Genomic DNA, 17,533 nt, shown 5'->3' with positions numbered 1-17,533 from the left:
GAGGTGTTTCTGGCGTGGAGAAGTTCTCCTGCCCTCCCTGAACCCAAGGAGATCAAGCCATCTCCCCAGTGCTTGTCATTAGAGACGGCCTTCAGTGATCCATTAGCGAAGAATTAGCAAAAGGCTGCCGGGGCCGATCACTTTCCCAGGCTTAGCAGAAAAACCGCAGAGTCCCAAACTTCCTGTAGTTTACAGCATAATTAATAAGTAAGAAGAAATATCAATAGAAGCAAGTAAAATATAGTTAGTCCAGCTTTGGTTCATGGGGGCCGTGAGCACCTAGACTTTTCCCCCTACTAGTCCTCTGCCCTCACCCTGCCCCGGCCACTTCCCCGCCAGCCACTTTCAGCCTTACCCAAGCCACGGCCCCTGGAGGCTCTGCTGACAGACCATCCCACTCAGACATTTACATAAGCCCTCGTGGACTTCCTTGGTGGCGCAGTGGTTGAGAATCTGCCTGCCAATGCAGGGGACACGGGTTCGATCCCTAGTCTGGGAAGATCCCACATGCCGCGGAACAACTGGGCCCGTGAGCCACAACTACTGAGCCTGCGCGTCTGGAGCCTGTGCTCCGCAACAAGAGAGGCCGCAATAGTGAGAGGCCCGCGCACCGCGATGAAGAGTGGCCCCCGCTTGCCGCAACTAGAGAAAGCCCTCGCACAGAAACGAAGACCCAACACAGCCATAAATAAATAAATTAAAAAAAAAAAAAAAAAAAGATACCAAAACTTACACAAAAAAAAGAATCCGCCTGCCAGTGCAGGGGACATGGGTTCGAGCCCTGGTCTGGGAAGATCCCACATGCCGCAGAGCAACGAAGCCCGTGTGCCACAACTACTGAGCCTGCGCTCTAGAGCCCGTGAGTCACAACTACTGAGCCCGTGTGCCACAACTACTGAAGCCCACGCGCCTAGAGCCCGCACTCCGCAACAAGAGTAGCCACCGCGATGAGAAGCCCACGCACCGCAACAAAGAGTAGCCCCCACTCGCCACAACTTGAGAGAGCTGGCGTGCAGCCACGAAGACCCAACACAGCCAAAAATAAATATAAATAAAATAAATAAATTTATTAAATAAAAAAATAGATAAATCAGCCCTCCTTGTCGTGCCCTCTCATTAGAAGCCCAGACAACCCACAGCCACACATGGCCAGTGGCTCTCCTACTAGACAGTGTGGATACAGAACACGTCATCACGGCAGAAAGCGCCGCTTGAGAGTGCTCAGTAAGACCACCTTCAAGCAATCCTTTTCAGTCTGCCCTGGTTTATGTTTCAATCCATCGATTTTTTTTTTTTTTTTTTTTCTTTTTTGGTTGCGTTGGGTCTTCCCTTAGCTGCTCTGCGGCATGTGGGATCTTCCGGGACCAGGGCTCAAACCCATGTCCCCTGCATTGGCAGGCAGACTCCCAACCACTGCACCACCAGGGAAGCCCAATCCATCGATTTTTAAAAACCAAACGAGTGAGTTCAAATAACCTCTCAAACAGAAAGCCTTACCTAGGGTAGGTTAAACAGGGCGCTTACGATTCCAAGTAGGGTTGGTGATAGCAGAGGGGGTGAGGCAGGAAGAAGAGAAGCTGCCAAGCTCCCCAGCCCAAGCTCACACCCTCTGTTCCCAAGGACAGTCTGAAAGCCTAATCTGTCTCCTGCATCAGCTTATCCTACCATCTCTGGCTTCCCTTGAGTCAGGACCCCCTGTTCTCTTAGAAAACCAAGACCTTCATCTTGGTAAAACTCTTAAGAGGAATCATCTTCCTTTCTGCTCCCAAAGTCTATGCACTTACCACCTTCTCATCTGTCCCAAAAGCAATGTCCCTACTACTCCTTTTCCAAGGCAAAGAACTACAGTCCCCGTCCTTTATCTCACCTCCTGAACCTCTCACTTCCTGTTAGCTTTCACTCAAACACCACGCCTTCCCCCCACTAAAAACCCCTTCCCCCATACTGGCTTCCCTCCCAAAGGCTGTTCTCCCCTGACCTTTGAGGTTGGACCTCTCCCCCGAGATATGCGCACCCACTGCCTCCAGCCTTTCACCCGTCATCACACATACTCCGTCTTCAGCTGCAGACTCACCACTCCTACCCTGAAAACCACACCTGGATTCTCACAAGTCATCCCCAGTCTCTATGTGCCAAATCCCACCTCGGCAGCCCTGACAACCCTGCTTCTCTGGCTCCTCCTCCCACCTCTTCTGACTCCGTGGGCTCTTAGGGACACACTCCTTCACAGCTCTCCTCCACGGAGGGTTCCACCTCATCTCTGCCCCTGGTTCCAGGCCATTTCACCAGCTCTCAGCTGATGCAATCCCCACCTCCACGTTCCAGGGCACTCCCGACACCTCTACTACACGTGAAATCCAACCCTGCCATTGTGTTCCCCAGCTATACCACAGGGCCTCTGGGAGTCAAAATATTTGTTCTACTTCTTCTGGAACAGGAGGCCCTCAATAAAACAGCTAACAAATCCAGTCCAACCGTTCTCTATAAAGGTGGGATCTGTCCTGTTCCAGTCTTCCGTACACATGCTCCAGCTGGTGGGACGTAAAGGGAAGGTGTGCAGAGAGAATATTTAGAGAAGCAAGAAACGGAAAGCAGGGACAGACCCAGGAAGATTACAGTAACAGGCCCCACCTACCGTCCCCCGCTCCCCGCACACTCGCTGCAGAACACCGAGTCCCCGGGAGCCTCCGCTCCTAACCAGAAACATCCCAGGCCAAGGAGATCAAAGGGCCATGTACCCAGCTCCTCCTTACGTTATTTTTAGATCTTAGCAGAGGAGGACAAGAGAAACCAGAGAATTTCCACTCTACCACCGTTCTGGCAGCTTTCAAAGTAGGCTAACAGGAAAAATGATCTGGCTGTCACTGTTGCTCTTAAATTCTGGCTAATTTTAACCCTTCTCCCAACCCCCTCTCCCTGCCACTCCCAACCAGAAGACGTAGATGCCTCCACCACATTGTCCTAAGGGTTTGACAAATCCGGAAAGAAAGCAGAAGAACTGCGAAGGAAAGAAGCCGCCTTGGACACCACAGCTAATGGAACGCTCTGGCTTCCCACCATGCACATCAAAACAAGACAAGTGTAGGGGCCTCCCTGGTGGCGCAGTGGTTGGGAGTCTGCCTGCCAATGCAGGGGACACGGGTTCGAGCCCTAGTCTGGGAGGATCCCACATGCCGCGGAGCAACTGGGCCCGTGAGCCACAACTACTGAGCCTGCGCGTCTGGAGCCTGTGCTCCACAACAAGAGAGGCCACGATAGTGAGAGGCCCGCGCACCGCGATGAAGAGTGGCCCCCGCTCGCCGCAACTAGAGAAAGCCCTCGCACAGAAACGAAGACCCAACACAGCCAAAAATTAATTAATTAATTAATTAATTAAATTTAAAAAAAAAAAAAGTAAAACAAGACAAGTGTAAAGAAGAAATCTTGACAGTAGAGCGGCCTCCAAATTACAGATGGGATACTGTCCAAGGCTTCACTGGGTTCTCACTCAAAAATGTTTTTCCCCTAGAAACAATGCTATAAAACTATGATCAAGGGCTTCCCTGGTGGCGCAATGGTTGAGAATCTGCCTGCCAATGCAGGGGACACGGGTTCGAGCCCTGGTTTGGGAAGATCCCACATGCCGCAGAGCAACTGGGCCCGTGAGCCACAATTACTGAGCCTGCGCGTCTGGAGCCTGTGCTCCGCAACAAGAGAGGCCGCGATAGTGAGAGGCCCGCGCACCGCGATGAAGAGTGGCCCCCGCTTGCCGCAACTAGACAAAGCCCTCGCACAGAAACGAAGACCCAACACAGCCAAAAATAAATAAACAAATAAATAAATTTAAAAAAAAAACAAAAAACAACTATGATCAAGTTCCCAGCCAGTCTAGAATGGCCTTGTATAAAGCCTGCAAATGTAACTGAAATGTAAACTGGCCATGAAAAATATCCAAGTAGCACACCATAGTGTGGCGATCGTATGCTTCAATGCCGAGCATCTGAATCACCATGCTGTTTCTGGGGGAAGTGGGTTTTCTCCCATGTATGGGGTACCAGGTACTACGGGCAAGACAGGAATTAGTAACATTTCATCTTCCCCACATGTTTTCACTGTTGTCTAGGCTTCAAGAGTAGCAACCATCAAAAACAGCGAGTAAAAAGGCAAGAAGTGGGTCACCACCCTTAGTATGTTAAGCCAAGCCTTCCACAGAAGGCACTGGAATGTAGCTAGCATCAGGGGTCAGGAAGAAGACTGTGCAAGCCAAATGCCAGTGGTACCACTTCCTAGCTGTGGGCCCTGCCTTACAATTCCGCTCTGAGCAGCCCAGGCATTTGGCTGTCACCCAGGCCTACTGTGGGCAGGGCATCTTCCAGGGAGAAGAGGCGCTTTGCTGTGGCCTTCGTCCACCAACACTGCCAGCCTCTGGGTGACTGAGGCGGGGATGCAGAAAAAGCAGGACATGAACAAAGGTCTCTTCTGGATGACCCAACTTCCCCTCTTCTCCCACCAAGCATAGCAGCACCCTGTACCCCCTCCTTTTATGCTACAGCCCTGCTCTGCTCTGACAAAGCCAGCATCAATCCCTTCCAATCCTGTGGTATAAATGACTGGTAGAGCTTAATGTATTACCTCTCCTGGGACTCCCAGGATTTTAATTGGGACAAAGTTTCATGTCAAACAAATGACTCTCTAATCGTGGAACACCAGGCTCCAGCAAGCAAGGTCAGATGGGAATAGGATGCAAATGAAGATTAGATCAGGAGAGAGGAGGAAGTGCAGGTCACACCAGGGAGGTGGTATGGGCCTCAGAACAGGCAGGGATCACATGCTGGTTCTGGAAAGGGCCAGAGAGTCAACACTTCAGGCTTCCAGGGGCCAGAGGGTCTCTGTTGCAACAGCCTGTGTAGGGAATAAGCAACCACAGACAGTATCTAAATGAGTGGGTGTGGCTGGGTTCCAAGAAAACTTTGAATTTCATATCATTTTCATGTGTCACAGAACATGATTCTTTTTTTGGCCGTTTAAAAATATAAAACCATTCTTAGCTCGCAGGCTGTACAAAAACAGGTGGCAGGCCAAGTTTGGCCCCTGCCTTCAAGGAAGCCTATCTCAAGCTTTGGCTCAAGAGACGTTTTTGGAATCGGACACCGTCATTTTTCCAGGACTCCCACGTACACAACCCTGGCATCCAGCCACCGGCCCGTACCCCACGACTCCCGAGAGCCCCTGTGGAATCCTAAGACTGAAGAGTGTAATGAACTCAGGGTAAAAAAACCTTCCACTGTTGAGAAGTACGGTGCTGCCCGTGCTGCCCTGGGAGAGAGCGTGGGCTTTGAAGTCCCAGTTCCAAGTGGTAGACCTGGTACGTCACTGCCCTGACCTCAGTTTCCCCACCTGCAAAACAGGAAGAGCCTTTCTGGATTTGGATTTGTTGTGCAGGCTCAAAAGCAACTACAGAAAGTACCCAGGACACTGCCCTGCGGTCAGCGGGCACCCAAAAAGTCACAGGTCCAACACGAACGATTTTTATATCCTTATCTCACGCCCTCTCTCCCACCCCACCCCCGCCTCCAGGCTCAATTACATCCCTATTCAAGCCCCAAAGTTCAGGTTCAGGTGTCAACCTAGGGATGTGACCCTGGCACTGAGAATGAACCAGGTACACGTGAATGAAGCCACAGTCCAAACAGCAGAGGTCAAAGGCAGGACAGGCCACTCAGGTTTCAACATGCAGGAAGTCACAAAGAAATCCCCTCTCCGCAGATTAAACTCTCACACACACAAAGGAGCGTTGCTTGGTTCCACCAGGGGGGCCCTGCCTCCCCACTCTCCTGGGCCACTTCCTCGTTCACTGCTCTCCATCCAGCTATCTCAGTCTCTAGCCTCTATCTTCAGCTCTCCCTCACCACTGTACAGCAGGTACAGCTTGCAACAAGACATGTTACCACGTGCAGCAACAAAAGAGCAAAAGACAGCTGTTGAGACAACGTTTCTTTAGGAGACTAAGTGCTGATGGTTTTTTAACCTGACCGGCAATTGGGCAATTTCAGTCATTCTGTGACTAGCTTCAGCACCCGGCCAATTCCACAAAGCTCATGGCAAAATCGCTGAGTGTCAGGAATTATTAAATGACCACCTGGATGTGCTTTTTATTGAGCTCCGCTTATGAATGGAGAAATAGTTCACATTCCTTCGAGCGATGCGCTTCTAATCACCTCCAAGCAAGATTCCCTGGAGAGCAACACAGAGAGAGGCCATCCATCTGCAGCACGTGCACTGTACGCATTTCCCTTGCCCAAGGAAGGAACACCACCTATGTCGCTTTCAACCAAGGTGAAAAGGGTGACTTGAGATACTACTGTTTTCAAAATTTTCCTTACCTCTCAATAGTCAGAAGGACGCATTACAAGTCTGCCCTCTGCTATCTCCATCTTTGTCTCTTATGTTGGCCCTTGAGAAAGGGTGGGCCGCTGTACGTTGGCTTTATTTTCCCTCCCGTATATATGCATTCTTCTAACAGAATGCGGCCATTCAGCCATGCCACATCCCCATCTCACGCTTTCTCTTGGTTGTTTGTTTGTTTGTTGTTTGGGGGAGGGGAGGCGGCTAAGGAGGGTGAGAAAAGGGAAAATATACAACAGAGAGGACAGCGCCCCACTTCCTCTGATATCAGCCACACTCTGCCCGCTCACCGCGGACGCCTGGTTCTTAATTGTGGCAGAGTAGAGATAACAGACAGGGACACGTTTTCCGGAACTGATCACTCTGAAACTGCTCTCCCCACACACAAAGTTACACCATGTCCATGCACGAGGAGCTTCTACCACCACGTGAGGTCACGTGACATATTTTCAGAGCAAGCTTCAAAGTATGAAAGCGGTTCTGAACCCTTTGTAAAAGAGCTTTATTGAGATACAGATCACATACCCCACAATTCACCCGTCGGAAGTATACAGTTCAATTGCTTTCAGTATATTCACAGAGCTGTGCAACCATGATCAGTACAATCAACCTTGGAACATGTGCATTATATCCCCAGAAGCAGCCCTGGACCCTCTCCTTCAGCAGTCACTACCCAAACCCCCGGTCCTAGGCAACCACTCATCTACTTCCTGACGATCCAAACCCTTTTTTGTTCAGCCCGCAAGCCTCTGTGAGTCTGCTCCTGTACCACGGCTCCCTGCTACCATCGGCACCTCAGATCCAGCATCACATCCTGGCCGCGAGTCTCATCCAGCCAGCAGCGGCTCCCAGCACCAGGCCCCTCAGCATTCTCATCACTCCCCGCCTCACTCACAGGGGCTTCTCAAGGCTCAGACTGCAAGCTACTGTCCTCAGCTCGCGCAGAACCCCCAGGCGGGGAACGCGCCGCAACGTGGCTCTCAAGATAAAGTGCTGCCACCCCCCCCTACAGAGAGTCACACAACTCGGGGGTGTCTCATGACTATCATTAACCAGTTCCAACTCGTCACCCTCACGGCAAGAGAGGTGGGAAGGAAAAATCATTCGGCCACATTCCATGCAGTGGAAGATTCACGTCCATTATACGCTTAGTTTACATCTCCACTTTCCTAGCCAGACATGTGGCAAACCATCCAAACGGAAGAGAAGAAAGAAATTCCAAAGTGAGGTCCAAGTGGGGTGGATAACGCCAAACACAGTAACTACCGTCACCGAAGGGGAGAAAAGAGGTTGTTCCATCCGTTTGCAAAATAAGGGGTATGGGAACTGATTAAGTAACTGAATCCGGGGCCAGTGATTTCGGGTTGTGATGGACAAGCTGGGGGGTTCTCCTCCCCATTATATTCTCCATCAATCTGCCTAGAGCTTGAAGGGGAAATGGTTTCTCTCACCTGAGCATTGAAAACAAAAGGCGCATGCCCCACATGGAGCTCAGGCACCGCCCGCATCTGGATTTTAACCACCCAAAGCATCCTCTTGCCTTCCACGGGGGCTGTTGCCACCTGCCCCATCCACTTCGGCCGCCAAGAAAGTCAAGGGGATCTTTCACGGGTGCTTGTTTAACAGCCTCAACTCATTCCGTCCCTTTCTGCTCAACTTATGCTCCACTGGAGTTTTGCAAGAGAAGATATTACTCATGCTTATCTTTAAGTCATAAGAGAGTACAAGCAGACACTGGTGAACTCCCAGTAATGACTGCGGATGAGGTAACCATACTGCGCCGTACCGATGTCCTGGTTTTGCTGTTGCTCTAAGCTTATGTAAGACGTCACCGTCGGAGGAAGCTGGCTGACACCACACAGGACCTCTCGGCGCTATTTCTGCAACTTCTTGTGGTCTATAATCAACCAAAATAAATCGTTTTAAATGAAAATTACCTAAATAAATTTTTTAAATATCGAACACAGTCTCTGTTACTGGTGCCCTGGAGAACTAAAAAGCGGCAAACCCAAAGGAAGCCAACGAATCCTCAGAAGGTCTTCCTGGTCATTAAAAACGCAGTGCCACAGACACAGGCAGTGAACCAGGAAAAAAATCTCTTTCTGTAACTAGCAAGAAAAAAGGTCTCCTATTGCCTTAAAATGTAATATCCTGCAAGTACTTGACGTGAACAATCTGAAAATGAAATTAAGAAAATATCATTCACAAAAGCATCAAAAAGAATACACCCAAAACTCTAAAACATAAACCACAAACAAGTGCCAACATTACAACTCAACCTCCACTAAGCCTGACGTTCCGTAACGCTGAGTCACGCTCAGCTCCCTTCCCAGCAAGGCTCTGCCGGAATTAAGCTGGTCTTCCATCAGCATCAAAAGCTAAAAGGTGACACCAGGACCACATCCAGTTGTTACAAGGCATGGTATTAAAAACAAGTGATCGTTAAGAAGCACACACCCACCCAATCAATCACTCATCTAGTCTCTCCATCACGTACGTATTAAGCAACAGAGAAAAGCAGCCACTGGCAGCTGGGAGCTGCCCTGGCACTCACGCCTAAGCTGCAGCCTTCTCCTGCTGGAACATAAACAATACAGAGACCACTAATCTCAGACAGGGACCCGATTCCTTAAACCCTGCCCAACTCTTTTAAGGTCTTCTTAGCACCCTGTGACTGAGATGTCCCACGGTCCCCTCAACGCAACAGGTCAGCAAACCCAACCTCATCCAACTACAGCTTTGTGTGTTCCTGGAGACTATTTGGCTGAAGGACATTGTACCTAGGAATGCAGGTGAGGACAAATGCCTTTTAAAGAACGAGTCTCAGCATACAGATGGCCAACAGGCACATGAAAAGATGATCAACATCACTAATTATTAGAGAAATGCAAATCAAAACTACAGTGACGTATCACCTCGCACCGGTCAGAATGGCCATCATCAAAAAGTCTACAAACAATAAATGCTGGAGAGGGTGTGGAGAAAAGGGAACCCTCCTACACTGCTGGCGGGAATGTAAGTTGGTGCAGCCACTACGGAAAAGAGTATGGAGGTTCCTCAAAAAACTAAAAACAGAGTTGCCATATGACCCTGCAATCCCACTCCTGGGTATATATCTGGAGAAAACTATAATTTGAATAGATACACGCACCCCAACGCTCACAGCAGCACTCTTCACAATAGCCAAGACAGGGAAACAACCGAAATATCCATCAACAGATGAAGGGATAAAGAAGATGTGGTATATGTATATATATGTATGTATGTATATATATATATATATATATATATATATATATATATATATATATACACACACACATATATATATATATATATATATACACACATACATACACACACACACACACACACAATGGAATACTACTCAGCCATAAAGAAGAATAAAATAATGCCATTTGCAGCAATAGGGATGGACTTAGAGATTTTCAAACTAAGTGCAGTAAGTCAGAAAGAGAAAGACAAATACCATAGGAAGTCTAAAATATGACACAGATGAACATACCTACTAAACAGAAACAGACTCACAGGCACAGAGAACAGACTTGTGGTTGCCAAGGGGAGGAGGGGTGGGGGAGGGATGGAGTGGGAGGTTGGGATTAGCAGATGCACACTAGTACCTACAGAGAATGGATAAACAAGAAGGTCCTACTGTAGAGCACAGGGCACTACAGTCAACATCCTGTGATAAACCATCATGGAAAAGAACATGAAAAAGAATGTGTGTGTGTGGGTGTGGGTGTGTGTGTCTGTGTGCATATAAATATATATAAAAAACTGAATCACTTTGCTGTACACCTGAAACTAACACAACATTGTAAATCACCTATACTTCAATTAGAGTCTCACACTTTATCTCACCTGAAACAGACAAAACCAAACTGCTTATAGAACTTATCTATATGAACTGCAAATCACAACAAAGCACTTTCCTTTCAATTTTTAAAAATTGACTCTACCACCATTGGAAGCCACCCATCCTTTACCACTTAGGTATTTTTAATGAAACAAACTGCGTGTATTTGGTTTTAAGACCAAGTTGAGAAGTTATTAACTTGACACAGTGGTGGTTACATGGTCAACCAAATGGCACTGAATATTCCCCATCACTGCAGAAACTGTAATTGTAAATCTGCCGTTTGTTCTTAAAACACCTACTCAGTGACGGAGCTCCAGTGTCCAGCACCCACAACACCTGAAGGCAAAGGAAGGAGCTGCTCAGAAAAGCTTGTGTTCACGGATTGAAACCACCTGAAACATACACACAAAGGCAGCACCTCCTCACACTACCTTGATTCTCTTTCTAGCATCATTTGGGGGAGGGGCTGTCCTGATAAAACCAAGCATCATCCGGGAGTCCGGACACCATGGACTGGCTTCCATGGCGGGTCAAGACATGCTTCGGATGAGGTAGAGTGGATTTTTCTCAACAAGCAATTTAAGACATAGATGTTACCCTCCTCTTAAACAATGTCATTATACCTTGAAAAGATTCTGTTGGGTTAGACCGTTAGACGTTGCCGGTACTTGACGACTTTTGATCCGAAATGGTGATGCCGCTTCATTCAACCTCATATGGGCGCAAAATAATTTTTTAATATATAAAACTGAAATCCAAAATGTGGTTTACAACTGCGCCAGAATGGAGATGCATAGTTGTTCCTTTCCAGAAAGAACGAACCTGCCCATCCCCCATGGCCCTGTTCTGAGCAGCCCCACGACTGAGCAAGGCCATTTCTCTCTAACCATCAGGCAATCTCCACTCCAGAGCTCACGGGGGGGGGGGGTGGGGGGGGGTGGGGGGGGGCGCTGGCTCAAACTTTATCAGATTCGCGTCGAGGTCCTGAGGCTTTCCTTACTCAGTCCTGTCCCCCATTTATCTCTCACAGGCCTTTGCCCCCCATTAAAACACTTGAACCTCTCACTGCATCTCCAGAGGGACCAGAGGACACAACTATCGAGGTTGGCCAAAAGGTTCGTTCAGATTTTTCCGAAACCCGAACGAACTTTGGAGCCAACCCAATGTTATAATGCTGACTGCTTTCAGGTCGTTACAAAGTCCCTGAAAATAGACACCTGTGTACGTGTGTGTATCTAACGCCCAGGGACACACACTGTGTATACACATAAGAGTCAATTTTCATGATTTGAGGATACAGTATTCGTGAATTTGCCTATTTGCTAAAATCTATCTGTAACCCCAGATCAATACCTGAGGTGGTGTGGTCCCTGAAGGACCAAGCACGGGGTGAAAAGGTCGAGCCGCTCGGTGCACACGATCCCAGCTCAGGTGGAATGAGGCCTCGCGCTACCTTCTTGTTTCAGCTCCCAGGCCGTAAACCAGTGTGCTCTCCGTGGTCTATTTACTGCCACGATTTTCGCATTTCTGTGCTTTTGTCGGTGACATCTCTGCTTAGAACAGCCCCCAAGCACGGTGCTGCAGCGCTGTCTGGTGTCCCGAAGGGCCAGACGGCTGTGCTGTGCAGTAGGGAGGGGACACGTGTGTTGGAGAAGCTTGGTTCGGGCATGAGCTGCCGTGCTGCTGACCGTGACTTCAACGTGGATGAATCGACAGTACACAGTCAATAAGGTGTCTTTAAGCAGAAACACACGTTAAAACAAGGTTATGCAGTGACTGGTTGATGAAAATATTGTGACCGGAGGCCTGCAGGAACCGAACCCCTCTGTTTCCCCTAGAAGCAAGGCTTCTATGAGGTCTCAGCAACTTTATGTTTAACTACCGTGAATAAGGAAAATCAACCATAGACATAAGCCACATAAAGATGTAGCCATCACTAATCTCCACTCGACCTAAAAAAAACCCTAAAACCATTTTTCTGTGTCTTCCTATTCCACAGACATCCCTGTATGGAATGACACGGTCGCCCCTCCCATGCTCAGCTTTTCCCCTGTCCTCATCCCTTTATGATCCCTTCACTACATCAGGGCAAGCTAAGCGACTTCATGTGTAGGCCCTCTGCCCACAGCCCTTCTGTACAGGCGAAGTTTGGTTCGAACAAACAACAAGGGCAGCTACGAATGGAAAAAGCCGGAGCCAAAGAGAATGAAATGACAGACGATGGGGAGTGGAGATAAACCCCTGCCCTCTCTCTGGAGCGCATCCGCCCCAGCAGGCATCCCTGCGGCCCCCTTCCATTTGCACGCCTCCACCTTGCTCAGGAGGAGCTCTCAGAGAAGCGCTGGACCCCGTCTGCATTTCTGAAGTGAGAAACGGATGGCAAAAACACAGTACCCAGGGCAAGAAGCCAACGCTGGTTACAAAACGCGGTGTGTTAACTCTTTTCTCCTCTTTTATAACTCCCCTAAGAACAGATGTGATAATGCTTCCAAGAAAGCAAACCAGCAGAAAAAGAGGGCTAAAGGTAGAAACTTCTTCTGTAATGTAAGCCATCCTAACAGTGAACCAGTTTAACATGGCTGCTTCCCTGGAGAATTGTTCTAACCCAAATTCTGAAGGGACCAAACGCAGCAACCAGGAAGGAAATCTTCTTAAAAGGCACCAAAGCCTATTGAAACAAATCTGCAAAAGATTACTGATTTTCAATGAAGATTCTCAAGCTAAATATTTTAATACAAAAAATTTAACTACGGCTTTTTTCTTTGTTTGTTTTGCTTTGTTTTTTGTTTGTCTGGTCGGTTTTGGTTTTACACCAAATAGTCTATGACATGATTCCCCAAGGACTTTTCAGGGAAAAAAGCAGGAAAAAAATCCCTCCATATGTGATGCTTGTCACATGTGGTACAAGCTTGTATATCCTCCAAAGAAAGCTTAGATAATGAGATAAAGGTAACCGTATTCCTCACTGCTATTTAGACTAAGTGTCTGAACTTGATTTTCTCCGACAGGGTCCAAACTGGCCTTTAGTGAAGTCACACCCACCTGACTAGTTAATCAAGAAATGCTCTCAGACCTCAATTCTAAGACAACCCCACAGAATGGAATCTGCTGGAAGGTGGGCCTTTCCTGGTTCCTGTTCAAGGCAGTTTAGTCATTAAAAGTTCCAGGGAACATAATTATTACAGCGCATTCCCTAATAGGTGACAAGAGAACATTCCAAAGACAGCTTTCTGGCCACTGGGTTTCACCATACACAGTTTTTACCGCTGCGAGTGATAGAGCAATCCCCCATAATAGCAGTAACTCAAACTAGGGGCTGAGGACAGTCTTGAAAATGGATCAATCACATTGTGTGCTGGAACCTTTTGGAGAACATGTGGCCCAAGTGATCAGCTGACAGAAGAAACAGGATGATTCCTTTATTCTCTTGGGGCCAGTGTCACATGGGTGGTTGATGATAGCATTAGGCCTAAAATTCAATCTTTCTGCTCCTATTCAAGGGCTCTTTCCAGGGAAACATCAGTCTTGGTATCGGACCAAAAAAAAAAACAACAGAATTATAACCTACAGTTATATGGATCTTCTTTGATTTAATGCAGTAAATCTTGGGTAAGGTCAGCAACTGACTTGCATTGGCTCAAATAACCCCAATTTCCAAACAGGAGAACCCACCTACCTCTAAAAGTCTTCACTTCCCATTATACGTGTTCTACAGGTGGACCGTGAGGGCAGGTACCCTGTGAGAAGTCAGAGGCCAGGAAGATCACGGGCAACTCTCCACTGATAAATCACACAAGCATCAAAGGAACGTGGAGACTGCTCATAACGCCAGTTCCCAGTTCTTTAAACCACAGTGAAGCGAGAGGAGAAATACCATCTCCGTCTAGCATAAAGAGTTCCTAGAGAGTGTTCTGGAAAGCTGAATGAGACACTGCCCCGTGGCACCGATAAGAAGGAGGCTGGAAGCAAATGACCACTGGAATCTCCCTCAATCACACTGTCTGAGTCACAGGTCACAAACTCAGCCTATTGCCAAAAGTTTACTGTTTGTCCTCGAAAGCACATCTTCTAACATATTCCCTGCATTCCAAACGGTTTCATCAGGCTGCTCCTCTCCCCCCTTTGCGCACTCACACACTCACCCACCCCCAACCTCAACAACGGTTCTACTCCGTAAAGGACAGTAACGTGAATCACCACCTGCTGTGAGACAAGAATCGGGGCTCAGAACGTCTTGATACAGGCACGCCAAACAGAACGGGAAGTTCCATTTCCTCCCAAGTGCCTTTCAGCTCAACCTGTTCGCCATGAATAACAGTCCAGGTGCCTCTTGGGGGGAGGGGGGGCGTCGGGTCTGACAAGGTGAGGGTCGCTTTCCCCAAACCTGACTCTAGTTTCCTAACCACTAAGTTGCAAGGGATGGGCTCATTTTCATGTAAGTTGTATTTTAGATAAAAGGACAGCTGGAAAAATTACCAAGGTTGGTGGCATAACATGTGACATTGCTAGACTTGCATGCGGAAATGTGGCAGCTCAGGGCCTTTCTCATTTTTTAGTTCACATAATTTTAATTTAGTTCACATACTTCTATTTTCATCTTCTCTTTTACTACGTGTGGCTTTCTAGGTCATCTGCTTTGTCAGACACACCAACTCGGTGTCCTCACAGCCAAGGAGGTGACAGGGCAGGCAACAAGTTGGGAAAGAAGAACTGACACCTCAAAGGCACAGAGAACAGATGGTGGTGGCCAGAGGTGGCGGGAGAGGGGATGTGGGTGAAGAGCATCAAAGGTGCAGACTTCCAGCCATAAAATAAGTTAAGTCCTGGGACTTCCCTGGTGGTCCAGCGGCTAGGACACCTCACTCCCAATGCAGGGGGCCCGAGTTCCATCCCTGGTCAGGGAACTAGATTCCACATGCCGCAACGAAAGATCCCGCATGTGCGACTAAGATCCAGTGCAGCCAAATAAATAAATAAGTAAGTAAGTAAGTAAATAAGTCCTGGGGATGCAACGTAATACATGACTATAGTTAACAATACTGGAGAGTATATCTGAATGTTGCTAAGAGAATAAATCTTAAAAGTTCTCATCACGGGACTTCCCTGGTGGTGCAGTGGTTAAGAATCCGCCTGCCAATGCAGGGGACACGGGTTCGAGCCCTGGTCTGGGAAGATCCCACATGCCGCAGAGCAACTAAGCCCGTGTGCCACAACTACTGAGGCCGTCTGCCACAACTACTGAAGCCCGTGTGCCTAGAGCCCGTGCTCCGCAACGAGAGAAGCCACCGCAATGAGAAGCCCGCGCACCACAACCAAGAGTAGCCCCCGCTCGCTGCAACTAGAGAAAGCCCACACACAACAACGAAGAACCAACGCGGCCAAAAATAAATAAATAACTAAAGATTTAAAAAAAAAAAAAAAAGTTCTCATCACAAGAAAAAGAAATGAGTAACTATGTGTGATGATGGATGTTAACTAAACCTATTATGATGATCATATCACAATGTTTACATATATCAAATCATTATGTTACACACCTTAAGCTAATACGTTATATGTCAATTATATCTCAATTTTTAAAAAATGAAAATTAAAAAGGACAGCTGAAGGATGGAACTGTCTCGGTGGGTCCTGACCCTCCCTCCGCTGCATCCCACAAGCCAGGAGATGTCTTTTCTCACACAGGGAATCAGGAAGAACAAAAGCCTTGCTCTCACAACTACTGTACTAAAGACACAATCAAGGAGAACCATTTCATTTAAACAGCACTCAACCGAAGGAGAAAAGAGAAAGAATGAAACAGAGAAAGAGAAAGTTCTGCACAGCAAAGTTATTTCCGTCACTTGCTGGTCGCCCCAAGAGGTGATACTTGGCTGATCTGATGACAGCGAATTCTAGGTGACACAGCATCCTCTAGAGCAAATGCTTCCCCAACCAGGTTTTTAGGAGAAAAACTCGATTTGCCTGCTGTGCACGACGCGGGTGGGAACAGAGAGGCTTTCGCTCACTCACTCACAGCACTGTCCTCTGCTTGTCCTGCCAGCGAGTCAAACACCCTGATTTTTTTTTTCATACCCTCAACATTTCAATCACCAAAATAAAACAACACTTGTGTGGGAGGAGGAAGGTGGCTGTCAGCCTCTCAGCGACACGGCTCCTTCCTCTAATGAGGTCGAAACTTCCTTTTAGCCACATAGCAACTGAGTGTCAACACGCTAACCATCAGCCCCTAAAGACTGGAAACAGAATTTACAGCAAGATACAAAAGGCTGGTCCATGGAAACGTGACCAACGACCCTTAACCACGCAGCACAACGTGCACTGCAAAGGACACCATGAGCAACGGACCCATAATTACCACGTGCTCGCTACGGTGCAGAGCAGAAAGGAAACCTAAGGCATGATCTCTGCTACCAAGTACTTGCATGCGGTCTTGCTGGTACGGAAGAAGAAAATACATGCGTAAGAGAAACACTGGGCAAAAGGCCACCTGGAAAAAAAGAGTATTAAGCTCATAATGGAAATCTCCTCATAAAAAACAGATTTTTCAACACCAAATAAATGGCCCATTTATTAGGCTGTGCAATAACAAAAAAAAAATTAATAAAACTTAAAGAATTAAGACAGTACAAAGCCAATGAGAATAAGTCACAGAAATCATAGAGACCTAGCCAAGCCCCTTGGGTTGTAACTTGCTTCCACACGGCCATCTGTGAGAGGTTAAACAACTCCTTTTTCCTCGGGAGGGCTTTATGTCTTTATATGGAAAGGACTGCCAACTGCCCTTCCCAGTGGAGACAGTCCTGCGAGACGTGGTACTCAAACCTCAAAGTGCACGACAGTCACCTGGAAACTGCATCTGTGCAGGGCTCTTCAGCCTGGGCACATGTGGACCCAGGCCAGGTAATTCCTTGTGGGGGGCGGTCCTGTGCACTCTTAGATGCTGAGCAGCTTTCCTGGCCTCTACCCACTAGATGCCAGGAGCACCCTCTCCCCTAGTTCCTACAACAGAAGGTCTCCAGATGTTGCCAAATGCCCCCGGGGGGACATGACTGCCCCCCCCACTACCACCTCCCCAGCTGAGAAGCCCTGTTCTAAGATGGAACCAAGGAAGCTACATATTTCACAAGCACCTGCTGCTTCCAACATCCGCCTACGGGGCTACTTTCCTGGATACAACTGGGTGCCTCAGTCTCGTCCACTGGGGTCATCTTCCTTCCCACACACCAACAGGGCAGAAGGTATCACAATCCCACTTCTTCCCTCTTG

At 48.0% G+C, this 17,533-nt stretch overlaps 1 protein-coding gene across 3 annotated transcripts in view; it reads right to left on the bottom strand.

Moving 5' to 3' along the window:
• TBL1X (transducin beta like 1 X-linked) overlaps nucleotides 1–17,533 on the bottom strand; it is a 226,923-nt gene that overhangs the window by 189,825 nt on the left and 19,565 nt on the right. The gene's annotated exons all lie outside the window — the stretch shown is intronic.

Source organism: Balaenoptera ricei, chromosome X (genome assembly GCF_028023285.1).
Source record: "Balaenoptera ricei isolate mBalRic1 chromosome X, mBalRic1.hap2, whole genome shotgun sequence".
Lineage (NCBI taxonomy): Eukaryota > Metazoa > Chordata > Mammalia > Artiodactyla > Balaenopteridae > Balaenoptera > Balaenoptera ricei.
The sequence above is the reverse complement of the archived record's forward strand: the minus strand, read 5'-3'. Positions and strand labels throughout refer to the sequence as shown.